Raw genomic sequence first — 15,386 nt, forward strand, 5'->3', positions numbered from 1 at the left:
CATCTCATTTTGGACCATGCAACCTGTGAATGCACAGTACCCAACGAGAAGAGATTTTCTATACCGCGCATATGACTTGTTTGTGCAAGCACGTGCCTTTAAAGCTTCAAGATTAACCTTGAAGCAGGTACTACTCTTGTAACTTGGTTTCAGCCTATTAAAATCCAGGCAATGGTAATTTTAGTTTCATCTTGTTTCAAGACGTAGCATTGTCTTTTGGGCTTAGTTCGACTTAACTATATGATTTTGTGGTTCGGAAAAATAAGTAATTTTGTTTGGTAATATGCTAAAAGTGAAAAATATGGAAAATGTATGCCAAAACTAGGGTTACTCATGACAAAGCCAATGGAGGTACGGGTCTGCAAAGCCTAAAAGTCTGGTTTTATGGGGCCTCCCTTCTCATGCTACTTCTCTAATGTGTAGATTGTTTTTGATGTAACAAAGTAAAAAAACACTTTACAGTCAAGCCAAGTCATTTGTGCCTCCACAATTGCAAATTTCTAAAAGAGTACATCATATGCGCTCAAACTCAAAAATTCAATCATTCTAGACTCGTTTATAGGGACCCGGGTCGGCAAGCACCTTGTTTCAAAGGTCCATCGAATGAGTTCATTAAAGTTGACTAATATGAGATTGGCTCCCTAACCAACTTAATTTCTCATTCTTTTTTTTTTTGTGGGATAAATCCGATTTATTATACCAATTTAGTATAAATACATTCATATAAATTAAAAAATAAAATATCAAAAAAAATAAAAAAATTATCTATAATATATATAATACTATCCAATCTGCGATACTATACATTCCTTTAATATAAATATAGAGTTATTTTTATTTTCTAGCAATCCGGAATAGAGGATAAAATTTGGTATCCGTAGTAAACGATCTTAATAATCACCTAACAAATATCAAAGAGTACCTCTCAAAATAATATGAGAAGTCCTAAGCTGTTTCGTAGCATATGTCAAATCTTTCCATGCGATAGACAACTCTATCATGTGGCATTTGACAATCAACAGAAAAGATTGGCAATTAACAGCCTATGGTTGCTCCGATCTGTTCCAAAGGACCCAGGTAGTACGCATGCATGGCTGACAAATTTACACAGAAGAGTGGGAACTTTGATAGGGGGAAGTTGACAAAGAGAAAGAGTGAAAGGACGTGGTCCCTCCGATGGGTTAACCCCAAAGGTTTCATGTGGGGAGGGACCACCACGTAAGGTCCTGCTGGGGCAGGGATAGGATTCACGTGCATCCTCTCACATGACAAACAAGGCCACATTATTGTACCATATCTTACATAATTTAAACCCTAAGTTTCTCATTCAATCATCCCAAGCTCTCGCGTTGGATCCATGCTCATCGCAAATGGAATATGTTTCAAAATAAATTCAAGATAAAATTTTTTAATAATGATACCTTCAATCTTCTGAGAGTAAAAAAGCGAGCACATTTTTTTTTAAAAAATTTTTCTAGATTGTTTCTAAATATATCTGAAGTTGTAATTTATGCTCAACCTTGTGCTTCCGCTTCCATGTCCCCAATAAGATTTGTAAGGAGATCAATTTAAGGCTAAGAGTGTTTCTTGACCAGCTTTCTATGTCACATCAATGCACCGCCGGTCAATGCAAGCTTTTTTTTTTTTTGGGCAATTTTGGTATGAAGGGTCATTCTCAAAGATTTGAAAAGCAGAAACACACTAATAATTAAAAATATGTATCTAATATTATCAAAATATCCAACATATATATATATATATAATTAGATTTAAGCTCATATTCAGTCAAATAAAAACTGGATAATGGGAGTCTTACATCAATTATGCAAACCGTTGAACATGATCTACTATCTCAAAACTATTTACACAAAAGAAAAATCATATTATTTGAAGACTTCTGATCCATATATTAAGTGATCAAAAAATATATTTAATTCGATTTTATTTTGATTGTCCAATTTTTGAGTACTTGATGTATAGATTAAAGACCTCCAAATCATATGATTTACTGTGTACAAGTAGTTTTGAGAAATAGTAGATCATATTCAATGATTTTATTTATTGATGTAGGATCTCTATTATAGAGTTTTGATCTAACCGAATCAGAATCCAAATCCAATCGATTTGATTCTAGTATGATGTTTTCTCTCTCTATATATATATTTCAAAAGAGTAACAAATACAACTCCAATCCTACCATAAATCACGTTAGTATAACTAAACACATTAATATATGATCAATCAGAGTCCAAATGCCCCAAGCAAATAGGGGCACTTCCGGATACCTCGCCAAAATTACCTTCATTAGATGTGATCTTGGGCTCCATTCCTGTGGCTTGACATTATTGACAAAGCTTGCAATGGAAGCAAAGGCCCAATGGCTTGATGTAATTTTGTCTGATGCCGACATTACATGAACCATGGCTTTCAGGGTCCAGGACCCAACCTCAACCACCCTCCCATGGTATGTGATGCAACCCATCAACAAAGACCAAATAGAAACCACCACCCCTTTAATTAGGCTTCCAAGATCGGAAGGAGATCCCCCCTCCATGAAAGCTAAAAGGTGGTGGGTCAAACAACCATAAAGTGGAGGAGAGTTATTTAAACTATAAATGAGAAAGAGATGCGTGCAACTCTCCCCTACCACTTGCCAGGACAAGAAGACTTGGGCATGTGACCACCCTCCATATATATATATATAGTGCTTATTAAGACCTGATCTAGATCGAGCTACTAATTCCTTCAGCTTCCCTTCTTTCCTTGTTAGCACAAGTTCTCCGTTACCCACAACTTCCTTTGGCACATATAGGCTAAAGATAATGCTTCAAGGCCAGGGAGTTCCAACCGATGAAATGTCGAAGGCCATGCCAACTCCAAGTGTATGCACAAATATCACTGATGATGTTGAAACACGGAGCAATCCGATGTCCGAGCAGAAATATCAAATTTCGATCTTATGCCGAGCATTAAGGCCAATGACACTTAAGGTACCATAAGCCATCTTTACTATGATTGTATCATGTTTCTCCCAATTTGCATCAAACAAACATCTTATAGGAAAAGAGCCTCTCGCTAAAACTAGTGTTTATTGAAATGAGATCATACAAATGGACCCAAAATTTGAATTGAAAATTTTATATAATGATCATGGAGAACAACACATCGCGAAAGGTAAAATGAAGTTAGATGTGCAATCAAATTTAGGTTGGACTAAATAATAGGGCACAAAGCTAGATTTATACACCAAAACTTGGTACATGATAGGGGAAGGCCAACGCATGTTTGGCGAAATTGTTTCCTCTAGCAGGCATGTTACCCCATGACTATAAATATTGCAAGCACGCAGCATCAATGGTACAAACTGTATGATGGCATGTAGTTCATCAAGTGCATCGTCCTTCAATAAGCCAATGAGCTGACGCACACATGAAAAATGATTTCAGTAACCTTGCACTAAAATCCAATTGAACCCTCCATAAAGCAAATAACCACAAAGGATTAATAAAACCAGGCCGACCACTGGCATCTCATCTTAAAATAGCAAAACAAGATGGAATCGACAAAGCCATACCCCATGTTAAATAGAAATACTACAGTATGTATCGTCTTAAAGGGCTTGCCTTGTTTGCTGTAATTAACTTCTGCAACAATTCTAATTATTGCAACCAGTACAAACAAAAATCCCTATTATGTTTTATGTAATGTTTTATTGTTACAAGCTGCTCACGGATAAATCTCTCTCTCTCTCTCTCTCTCTCTCTCTCACTACCATAGATAAAGTCTATATGAATTTGGGAGAAATTATTGCTTCGACCATACAAGGTAGACCAGTGCAAATCTCGAAGCATGTGCATGGTGGATAATGCGCAATCAGGAATTCATGAAATACAAGGATTAATATGGCGTGTTATCCACTGCGGGACTTGGGGTAGTCTATCTGGGCATGGTCCAAACAATAACTTCTCATGAATTTGGTCACCAACAAGTTAACCCCGACGATTAATTATATAAACTAAAAATCATCATCATTATCATTTTTCTCAATAGCAATAACCTAAGGAGCTTTTTTCTCGTATATCCATGATTGCGGGATTCTAATCTAGTCACTTGATTCAATTGTCAAGAATTTCACAAGCTTGACAAGTAGGCACATTATTTTTTATATCAAAAATTGAAAACTATAAGATAGATAATGGAAAACAACAATATCATCTCTAAGTTTTTTTAAAAAAAAATCTAATCGGACACATGCTAGGATAATGGAAATCATAAGTATCACGTTACTCTAATAACCATATTGTTAAAAAAAAAATCCAATTGCATCGATTTTTTTTTTTTGGGAAGATATGTTTGCGCTAAAATTGAACCCTTTGCTGGCCCGGTACAGTTTGAAGAGGTGGGGTACTCCATAATAAAATCAAACCAGACTATCTTCCAGGGTGTGTCCGACCTGGCCCCCCTGGCGAGCTCCTCACCATCCTCAATCCCTCCGGCTCTAGCAAGACCACCCTCCTCTCTGCCCTCGCTGGCCGCCTCCCTCTCCACCGCGGCCACTGGACCTCCGGCTCCATCACCTACAACGGACTTCCCTTCTTCGCTGCCATTGCCAGCTCCACCGCCTTCCTCCCCCAATTCAACCTCCTCTTTCCCCAACTCTCCATTCGCGAGACCCTCGCCTACGCCGCCGCCCTCTGCCTCCCCCTCTCTGCTGCCGACCTTCGCATCCTTGCTGACGCCATTGCCGTCGAGCTCGGCCTTTCCCACCATATCGATGCAACCGTCGATGCGGCCTCCGGCAGGGAGCACCGACGGGTGAGCATCGGATGGAGCTGGTGGTTGGCGCCACCCTACTGCTGCTTGATGAAGCCACCTTGGGGCTGGACTCCACAGTAGCGGCATGGGTGGTGGAGGTGCTCTAGGTGGTGGCACATGACGGCCGGTAGTTGCCGTTGTGCACTAGCCCTCCAACCGAGTCTTCGAGATGTTCGATCGGGTGCTTGTGCTGGTTGAGGGTGGCTGGCCCATCTACAACGGCCGATCAAGCCGAGCGGTGGAGTATGTCAGTTCGATTGGGTTCCCAATCGGCTGTGTGATGAATTCGATCGAGTTTCTGCTAGATTTAGCTAATGGTAATTGTTGTGGCCAAAATCCAAGCTGGTGAAGTCGAACTTTTTCTCTCCAAAACAAGGTACAATGAAGGGATCTTTGTCAGAAGATGAGATGGAGTCTTCGGTTAGAGATGAGGTGGAAGTATCCTTGGATGGAGATAAGGTGAAAGGATTCTCAGGTGGAGATGAGACGGAAGTATCCTTGGCTGGAGATGAGATGGAGGTGTCCTCATCTGGAGATGAGGTGGAGCACTTGGCTGGATATGAAGTGAATGTATCCTCATTTGGGGATGAGGCGCTTATAAGATGCCTCCTAAATGCCAGAGTTGGACCTATAAAACAAATCTTCGATCAGAAATTTTTTTAATGGAGACTCTTCAATGCTCAAGTTAGCTTGGAATTAGAGAACAACAGTGAGAGAAGATTTCGAAGTCTTTCGAGAGCTTACCTTGGGGGTCTCTATGCCCCTCTATTTATAACAAGGGATTTAGAGTTGTACACGCCATGGAGTCTGATCAGTTTTCGATTATTGCACATAAATTAGGCTGGCAGAGAGTTATTTTCATTCACGATGTGATTCTATCGCAGAAATAGCCTTTCTTGTCTGGGTATTCTAAAATTGGAGGAGGGATAGAATCTATCAACAAAGACTACTATGCATCATAGCCAGAGATCAACTTGGGCTGACCTGAGAGTACCACGATCCTGACTGAGGGGAACACCTCGGATATAGCCAAGATCCGAGTTGAGTCTTAAAGGTGATTTTATGGCTCTTGCTTACCTCAGTCATATGGTCTACTGAGGTCGAGGTGGTGATCCACAACAATAGGCCCCCACTCTTGAGTCTGAGCTCAAGTTGAAATCGGATGAAGAGTGTAAAAGTTTCGGGCTGAGGTCGATCTGATGTTGAGATCTTCCACTTGACTGCCTTTATCATCTGTCCTTCATCGCCATCCGTAGAATTCCACGTTGCAAAAGTTAGTTTCTCTTTAGTTCATCCGTTATATATAGCTCGTGCTCCAAGATAAAAGTTCAATCTCCATCCAGCTTATCTTAATACAAGGTGTTCTAATCAACTCGACTGAGGGGTCTCCAATGAGTTGCGCCTTCATCATCATTCTCAGTCTTTATCTGACTCATCTGACAATGAGGATGAGGAGTGCTAGTTGGCATTATAATTATGATCTTTGTTCAGCTTATCCGTATGTTGGAGAATTTTGGAGACGATGCTTTCTGCTTAGCTCATCTATGGACAAGAAGCGTGTGTTGCAGATTCGCATGGAGATATGTTCCACTTAGCTCATCGTGGATGAGGAGTGCGCATTGAAGAATCGCATGGAGATGCATTTCACTCAGCTCATTCATGGATGAAGAGTGCGTGTTAGAGAATTTCAGAGACGCATTCTTCTCAGCTCATCCATGGATGAAGAACGCATATTTGAAAATGCATGGAGACGCATTCCGCTCAGCTCCTCCATGGATGAGGAGCGTGCGTTGGAGAATTTCGAAAATAATACATTCTACTCAGCTCATCCGTGGATAAGGAATGCATATTAGAGAATTGTATGAAGACATGTTTCACTCAACACGTCCATGGACGAGGAGCGCATGTTGGAGAATTTGAGAGACAACACATTCCACTTAGCTCATTCATGGATGAGAAATACATGTTGGAGAACAGTATAGAGATGCGTTCCATTCAGCTCGTCCATGGACAAGAAGCATACATTGGAGAACCGCATGAAGAAGCATTCTGCTTAGCTCATCCGTGGATGAAGAGCGTACGTTAGAGAATTTTGGAGATGATGCATTCCTCTCAACTCATCTATGGATGAGGTATGCATGTTGAAGAATCATATGGAGATGTATTCCACTCAGCTCGTCCATAGTTGAGAAGCGTGCGTCGGAGAATCATGGAAAGACATTGAGATCTATACATAAAGAATGAAAGAACTCGCCAAATCGGCCTATTTTAGCTAGTTTGCCTCTAGTTGGCCCTTTTAGGTTGACTTTCTCAAGTAAATATTTTTATCTCGATCTCCGAGAACTCAGTCTTCAAGCACTTAGCTTCCGGAGATCCCTCTCGGGAGCTTGGCCTTCAGGAGCTTGTCTTTGGGAGCTCGATTTTTGGAAGCTTCGCATTTTGGAGGTCGATTTCAGGAGCTTGGCCTTTGCGAGCTCGACTTTGAGAGTTCGGCCTTTGAGAGCTCAATTTTTGAGAGCTTCGGGAGTTCGGCCTTTGAGAGCTCGACTTTCTAGAAGTCGACTTTTGAAAGCTCGATCTCGATCTTCATCTCAGCTTTTAGCTTGGTACCTCAGCCTCAGTCTTCATCTAAGTTCGGTCTTGATCTTCACCTCAGCTTTTGACTTAATAGCTCGATCTCCATCTTGATCTTCATCTTGATTTTTGGCTTGATAGCTTGATCTCGGTCTTGATCTTCTCTTCAATTTCGTGAAGTGCCTTAGGCTTGATAGCTTAGCCTTGATTTTCATCTTGACTTGATCTTGATCTTCATCTCGATCTTTAGCTTGATAGCTCGGCCTTAGTCTTGATCTTCATCTCGGCTTGGTGAAGTGTATTGGGCTTGATAACTCCGCCTCATTCTTCACCTCAGCTCAATCTTGATTTTCACCTCGATCTTTAGCTTAGTAGCTCGGCCTCGATCTTGATCTTCACCTCGATTCAATCTTGATTTTTATCTTGACCTTTGGCTTAGTCGCTCGGCCTTGATTTCAGATGCTCATAGACCTATGGACCTGCAAGGAGGATAAAAATAGAACAATGGATGAGGGCTTAAAAGTCTCTCATTATAAGAGCTTTTGAGTTGTAAGAGTCTCTTCTTGATTAAAGAGTTGGTGGGCGCATACACCATCCTCAGTTAGGGCCCTCAGGTCAGCTGCATCGACTGTGCCTTTACCTCAGACTATGAGGTGGTACTAGGTCACCGATCTAACATGGCCTTGGTGATGGGAATTTGATATAGATTGAGCTACAGCGGCCTATTACATTCCTTATATCATGGTGGTCAAGGCTTGTACCTTTTCAGTGGAGGGAGGTGTTTGAAGCTCTTCTTCGTGGCCTCATGATGAAATACTTTCTTAAAATAAGCCCCAAGTAAAGATTGGACCCTTCTTCTAGTGCCAATTTATTGTGACCAAAACTTAAGCCGATGAGATCGGACTTTGTCTCTCCGAAAAAAGGTACGACGAAGGGATCTTTGTCAGAAGATGAGGTGGAGTCTTCAACTAGAGATGAGGTGAAAGTATTCTTGGATGGAGATGAGGTGAAAGGATCCTCGATTGGAGATGAGATGGAGTATCCTCGACTAAAGATAAGGTGAAAGTATCATCGACTGGGGATGAGGTGGAGGTGTCCTCATCTGGAAATGAGGTGGAGTACTTGACTGGATATGAAGTGGATATATCCTCATTTGGGGATGAGGTGGAGGTATCCTCTTCTGGAGATGAGGTACCGATAAGATACCTCCTAAATATTAGAGCTGGACCTGCAAAATAAATCTCTGATCAAAAAATTTTCTGATGGAGACTGTCCGAGGCTCAAGTTAGTTTGAAATTGGAGAACAATGGTGAGAGAGTGTTTCGAGGTCTTTCGAGAGCTTATTTTAAGAGTTTCCATCCCTTTATTTATAGAGGAAGGGTTAAAGTCGTACATGCTATGGAGTCTGACTAGTTTTCGATTATTGTGCATAGATTAGGCTGGCAGAGAATTATTTTCATTCCGGGCATCATCCGGTCGCAGAAGTAGCCTTTCTTATCAAGACATTTCAAAGTTGGAAGAGGGATAGAATCTATCAACAGAGATTATTGTGCATCATAGCCGGAGGTCAGCTTGGGCCGACCTGAGAGTACCACGGTCCTAGCCGAGGTCCGAGTTGAGTCTTAAAGGTGATTTTGTGACTCTTACTTATCTCGGTCATATGGTCAGACAAGATTAAGATGGTGGTCCACACTAGTAATTATATTGCTAACGAGTTGTTATTTGGCTAATTATGCTATGTGACTGCAGGTGCCTAAATGTAATTGGAAACGGGATGTGATTTGCAGGCATTGCACCACACTCAAAGCAAGAGAATCGAGAGGAGCCCTCTGGCCATCGAGCATGTATAGATGATCCAATTTTGATCAAGCAGTACCTCGTGCTCTCATATAAAAAGAATTTGGACCACATTGTGGAGTCCAAGATCTATCAGCACCATTTGAATCATGATAGATTTTTGAAATGTGCTCTTAATCATCATAGTAAGCCCCCTTGATATACATAAAATTTTCTTCTAAACGTTTCGAACCTCAAGATAAATAGACTATAATGCAACCAAAGAGATGTTACTGTTAGGATTTGATGCCTCGAGATTCAGCCCACAGCGAGGTTCGCGGTGAAAAATGGAGTCCAACGAGATCAAGATCACCTGAAACGGAGCTCGGATAGAGGAGATACGAGCTTTTAAAGTCGGCACGAGAATCGAGGCGATGGAGGACCGCCGGCGACCGGCGGTGGGCGGCAGCTGCGCGGCCGCAGGCGGGCGCGTGGCCCAGGCGTGCGCAGGCGCGGCCCAGGCCCGCGCGCGCGGGCCGGCCCAGGCCAGCGGCCTGCTGGCCCCTTTGCCCCGGTCCACCGTGGACCGGGCGATCCACGGCGGGGCCTGTGGACTGTGTGGGCATTTTTCACGCGTTTCTCACAGTCCACGGCACTATTCCATAGATCGGAGCACGATCGGAGGGCCCAGGTAATTTCCGGTGACGATTCGACGGTTCAAGAAGCTGATTTGGCTTGTTTAGGACTCTTAAATCTAATCTAATTAGGTTTAAACTCTGTTTAACCCTTTAAAAGGACCTGTGACGAACAGAGGAAGCAGTGGGTTCGGATTTGCACCGTACGAAGTCCGTACGAACCCGAGAAGAGAGAGAAAGGCGAGAGTGCTGGGAGAGAAGGAGCAGGAGGCTCCTGGATAGCGGTCGCCAGGCACTTCAGGGGTTCAGGGGGGGTCTCCAAGAGAGAGAGCTTTTGTGAGGGGAACTTCAGGTGAGAGAGAATTGGGTGTACAAGGGTTGAAGGTGAGGTCTCCTCTTGTAAAATTTCTTTTTCATAATGAAGTTTGCATGCCCCGTGGAGGCGAGCCCTTTTGTGGCTGATCCACGTATTTTGATTGTTTTTCCTTTTGTTTTGTTTCTTCTTTCTTCCTGCTGCATCACGTGGTACTGAAAAGATCTTGGAAGGTGGTGTCCTGGCCAGACATCCACCCAACAAGTGGTATCAGAGTAAGGCGGTACAAGAACGCAGACTGCAGCGGTGGTGAGCAAGACTGAAGATGGAGAAGATATGAACAATCAAGATGGAGATCAACAAGTTCGATGGTAAGAGCAATTTCTCCTTGTGGCAGACAAGGGTGAAGGATGTGCTCATCCAACAGGGATTGATCGATGCTCTCTTGTGCGATGAGAAGCCGACCACCATGGAGATGCGAGATTGGAAACGGCTACAGATGCAGGCGATGAGTACCATCCGCATGTACCTGACGGATAAGGTGGTGATCCATGTGCTGAGCGAGACTTCTCCGACGGTGCTATGGTCGAAGCTCGAGAAGTTGTACATGGCGAAGTCTCTCACCAACACTCTTTTCCTCTGGAGGCAGTTTTACCAACTGTGGATGACTGAGGGACAGAGCATGCAGGAGCATCTCAGCCACTTTCAGAAGATCCTCACTGACCTCAGCGTTGGCGAGAACGTTGAGGAGAAGACCAGGGCGCTGGTTTTGCTGGCGTCGCTTCCTCCTTCGTACGAGTCCTTGGTGACTGCTCTTCTAGTGGGGAAGAGCACTATCAAGATGGATGAGGTCACCGCGGCGATACTCCAGAACGAGGTTCTCAGGAGGGAGAACCCAGCTTCGAGCTCAGGTGGCGGTAGCTCAGCTTTGGTGGCTTCTGGAAGAGCAGGAGGCGGTAGACGGAGCGGCAGGAGATCGCAACGAAGGCGGTCTAAGTCCAGGAGGGACTTGAGCAAAATCAGGTGTTACCGATGTGAGGAGTTGGGGCATTTAGCCAGAGATTACCCTCAACTTAAAAATCGGATGGTGGCTGCTATAGCGACGGCCGGCAGCGATTCAGATGGAGATGTCCTGGAGATATCTGACGAGGTATCTATTTCTTCCCAGCAGTGGATATTAGATTCTGCATGCCTCTATCATGTGTGTTGCAGAGAGGAACAGTTTGACTCCTTGGAGAACAGTGAGGGCACTATATATCTACCGGATGGATCGAGCTGTGCGATCAGAGGCATTGGGACGGTCAGCTGGAGGACACATGACGGTGCAGTGAGGAGATTGGGGGAGGTCCGATACATACCCGATTTCAGACGGAATCTTATCTCACTTAGCAGATTGGATTCAAGAGGCTACAGGATGGTAGCTGGTGGAGGAATCCTGAGGGTGCTACGCGGCGATAGGATTGTGCTGGAGGGGAAGAAGGAGGCAGAGGACATTATTATCTAGCAGGGAGCCCAGTGCGAGGTGGAGCTTCGGGAGCCAGGTGGAGCCCAGAGCGAGGTGGAGCTAGAGGAGGCGGATCGGGTACGAGACAAGAGACTCGGGAGGACGAGAGGCGACGTCGCAAGGTGAGATTTCTATTGCCGCAGGATGATGCCCCGAGCAGGTCTCAGGTCAGGAGGAGCACAGCATACGACGGAGATGGGATCGAGCAGTCTGGCTCGACTCCCATGTTTGCCCATCCATGATCAGCAGGCGATTGTCCCAGGGCATGGGGGCGAGGAGATCCAGAAGCTCTCAGAGTTTGAAAGAGGCCGAATATCGAGTCGAGGTGGAGATTGTTAGGATTTGATGCCTCGAGATTCAGCCCACATTGAGCCCACAGCGAGGTTCGCGGCGAAAAACGGAGTCCAACGAGACTAAGATCACCTGAAACGGAACTCGGATGGAGGAGATACGAGCTTTTGAAGTCGGCACGAGAATCGAGGTGGTGGAGGACCGTCGGCGGGTGGCAGCGGCGCGGCCGCAGGTGGCGGCTCGCAGGACGCGCGACCCTGGCCCGAGCGGGATGCGCGCCCCAGCAGGGCGCGCAGCCCAGGCGGGCGTGCGGCCTAGGAGCGCGCAGGCCCGTGCGCAGACGTGACCCAGGCCCGCGCGCGGGGGCCGGCCCAGGCCAGCGGCCTGCTGGCCCCTTTGCCCCGGTCCACCGTGGATCGGGCGGTCCGCGGCGGGGCCTGTGGACCGCGTGGGCATTTTTCATGCATTTCTCGCGGTCCACGGCACTATTCCGTGGACCAGAGCATGATCGGAGGGCCCAGGTGATTTTCGGTGACGATCCGACGGTTCAGGAAGCTGATTTGGCTTGTTTAGGACTCTTAAACCTAATCTAATTAGGTTTAAACTCTGTTTAACCCTTTAAAAGGGCCTGTGACGAACAGATGAAGCAATGGGTCCGGATTTGCGCCGTACGAACCCAAAAAGAGAGAGAGAGGCGAGAGTGCTGAGAGAGAAGGAGCAGGAGGCTCCTGGACAGCGGTCGCCAGGCACTTCAGGGGTTCAGGGGGGGTCTCCAAGAGAGAGAGAGCTTTTGTGAGGGAAACTTCAGGTGAGAGAGAATTGGGTGTACAAGGGTTAAGGGTGAGGTCTCCTCTTGTAAAATTTTTTTTTCATAGTGAAGTTTGAATGTCCCGTGGAGGCGAGCTCTTTTGTGGCGGATCCACGTATTTTGATTGTTTTTCCTTTTATTTTGTTTCTTTTTTCTTTCTGCTGCATCGCGTGGTACTGAAAAGATCTTGGGAGATGGTGTCCTGATCAGATATCCATCCAACAATTACCTTTATTCTTGTAAGTTCTAGTGGGTTCTGAGAACAAATGGAGCACAAGTTAGTGGGTTCAGTTCAAAGTGTTGCTAGAGAGGGGCTTGAAAGAAAGGAGGCATGAATCATACTCTGGTCTCAGGATATTTCAGGTCATGTCGGTCTCGATCCTCTCAGGCATCTTTTGGTGGCACTCGGATGCTTATCATCACATGCATGATGAGGGTATGCTAGTAACGAGTCTCAAGTCATTTATTTCTTCCTTGGATTTTTTTCTTTAGCAAACTCCCTTAAGGATACACATTGTATTCCAAGTCTTTTTCAGTTCTTTGTTCCTGATGGGTGGGACTTCTGTTCTTCTTTGCAATGTTTTATGGCTTCTTCCCCCTCCACAATGCCATCTTCACCTTCCCAGACGAGCAGACAATTCTGATCAAGGAACATTCGTCGAGAATGTACCATCTCTCCCCCTACTTCTTAGCTTGCATGGCCAGCAACCTACCGATGGAGCTCATCCTTCCGACGGCCTTCACGATCATAAGTTATCGGATGGGAGGACTCAAGCCTTCACCTTCTGACTTCTTCCTCATCCTTGGTGTCATCCTTCTAAATGTCCTCGTCTCACGGGGTCTGAGCCTTGCCATTGGGGCCATTCTGATGGATGTGAAGCAAGCCAGCACCCTAACATCTGTGACCACTCTTACTTTCTTACTAGTTGGTAGATACTACATTCTTCACACACCACCTTTTATTGTCTGGCTGAAGTACATTTTTTTCAGCTACTACTGCTACAAGCTTCTCCTAGGGGTGCAATTTCATAAAAACGAGCACTATGAGTGTGGCTCCGAAGAGCTTTGCAGGGTTGTCGACATCCCTATGATCAAGCACATGGGCCTGCACAAGAAAGGATTCGATGTAGCTGCTCTTCTTGCCATGTTGCTGGTCTACCGACTTGCTGCGTATGTCGCTTTAAGGAGCGGACTTCATCGACAGCACTGATTTGATGAGACTGCAATGATCCAATAATGCATGGTGTTCTGCTTATTGTTTTTGGCTGAATGGAAGCAAGATGCCACCCAAAACTTTTATTGGGTCTTCTATTTATTCATTACAGCATTTTGTGCATCATGGGAGCTACAGCTTTGAAGAAATACTGCAGGGCCTTTTGTTAAGAGTGAAAGACCATAAACCCATGCTGATGCTGGTCCTTTTAGGTGGTCAAGGATAATAGAGAGCCCAAGCTGTCCCTTGACGTGACGCTCTGGAATTCTCTTATAACCTCCACCAAAAATAATATATAATTTCATCAGCATTAGCAGTTGAATAGAAACATGACCTTCTTCCAGCAAAAGATGATGCGATGACTTGGGGTCAAGCCATGTTTGGGTAATGTAGAATTTTCCTTTGGAGGTGTTATGAAACTTTACGAGCATGAAGAAATGGTAGGTCAGGAATGAGATAAACAAGAAGTATCTTTTAACGTTTATAATTGGGCAATATTCCTATGTCAGGCCACTAAAACCCTCAAAGAGTATGATTCTTTTGGCGATGTCATTTGAATCTAATTCCATCAACACATGGCTTAGCCCGTACTTAACTAACATCAGTGGTTGAGAGTGACCATCCACAGGATGGATGGGTACCTAAGAGACTCGAGGTTCCGTCTCAGCCCTTATATTTCGCCGATCACAAAGAAGAAGTCAATTTCGGGTTCTGTTTTGCTTGGCACCAAACAGGAAATTGGTGAAGAATCCCTCAAAACACGTTTGTTAATGTTTAAGCTGGGAACCAAGTGAGGCCGAGACGATTAGGTGGGCGGTCAGATGTGTGCCTTACGGCCGAAAGACTATTGGTAAGGCTTAGATGGAGGGAAAGGATTCAACGGACCTCCGAAGTACGAACCGGTGGCGGAGAAGTATGCGGTGGTGCAGATCGTAATCCCCAGGGCAGCATACTCTGCCGGCGGGTGCAGCGGAGCAGAGAAGCTTGACGGTGTTCCGGAACAGGTCGCAGTGGTCGCCCATGGAGAACAGCAAGCTAGCGCCGTCGGTGGCTGCCGGAGTGAAGCTTGACGGTGGTTCCTGGGAACGTGGATTCCTACATTTCTAAAATATTGCGGATGGTATTTTTTTGGTTGAAGAAGAGAGTCTAGAACGATGGTGGACGTTCACATCTAGAAAATGACATCCATTTCGGATGGAATGATGTCATTTATTTATATTGACAATTACGATGTGCCTAGAATTTATAATGATGAAATAACCGACAAAAGAATGTCCGTTTGAATACTTCTACTCGCGATTTTGTTTTGCCAACACCTAAAATCATGATTGAACTGATCCAAAAATGACCAATATTTTTTTTTTTCTTGTGACCGGATTTATACTATTTTCTTTTATGAAAAAATAAGAATAAATTATAAAATCTCTAAGTATATATATATATATTTTTGATAAAAC

Source organism: Elaeis guineensis, chromosome 13 (genome assembly GCF_000442705.2).
Source record: "Elaeis guineensis isolate ETL-2024a chromosome 13, EG11, whole genome shotgun sequence".
Lineage (NCBI taxonomy): Eukaryota > Viridiplantae > Streptophyta > Magnoliopsida > Arecales > Arecaceae > Elaeis > Elaeis guineensis.